Raw genomic sequence first — 942 nt, 5'->3', positions numbered from 1 at the left:
TTCTTTCGTGGCCGTTGTGCCACGTTCCCGATTTGCGACACGTGTATTTACTGCCACGCGTCTCCCAGCCCGGCCATCCCGAGAGGCGCTGTGTTGACCGATGTTACGTGGAATTATTCCGTGTTTTCACCTGTGATTACCTCTTCGGCCCGTCGTTGACAGAACCGTGTCAGCTGGTTTCCAGCATGTGGTGGTTTAGCTGTCCCTTTTCTGACTTAATTTCTAACATTTTTGCCTTGTGCTCGGGGAACGTCTGAGTATCAGAAGGCGCCATCTACAGACTAATAATGGCGTCGCTGTCCCCGCCCCCCTCACCGCCCCAGGCCCGTGACCATAAAGCACATATTGTCCCATTTTTTACTGTCAAGACCGTCGTGGGTGCAACTTTTCTCACACGCCTTTGGGGCCGGGTGTAAGGTGTCCGGGGCACGTTCCTTCCGCGGGCCACGTCCTGCTGCTTCCCTGCTCCGTGTGCAGGCCGTGTGGGTCCCCGGGGGACACGGGGACTGCCCCTCGCTGTGCCTGCCCGACCTCTCCCTGGGCCTCGGGCGCGCACGGCTGTCCACGGACCCCTTTCACGTGAGGCTTTTTTTTTTTTTGGCAAAGTCTTCTTTAATTCTGGGGAAAAGCGTCTGGATTATTTCTTCTGACGTGTTTTCTCCTCCAGGGCCATTTCCTCTTCATCTCAGTTTTCCGTCGTTCACACACTGGTCCTCCAGGTCTCACTGTCTCTGTCCCTGAGTTTTCCTTGTGTGTTTCCCGCTTGTTTTTGAAAGGGCTCCCCCGTGTGGTCGTCACCTCCCTCGGTTACGTGACAGCTGTGACAGCCCCACAGTCAGCAGGAGTCAGCAGGAGGGACACCCTGGGGACCCCGGAGGAGTGACTGTTGGAATAAGGAACAATAGAGGGACGGAGAGCACAGACCTCGGGTTAGACAGAGAC

This window comes from Pteropus vampyrus, unplaced genomic scaffold, assembly GCF_000151845.1.
Source record: "Pteropus vampyrus isolate Shadow unplaced genomic scaffold, Pvam_2.0 Scaffold187, whole genome shotgun sequence".
Taxonomy (NCBI): Eukaryota; Metazoa; Chordata; class Mammalia; order Chiroptera; family Pteropodidae; genus Pteropus; species Pteropus vampyrus.
Note: the sequence above shows the minus strand (reverse complement) of the source record.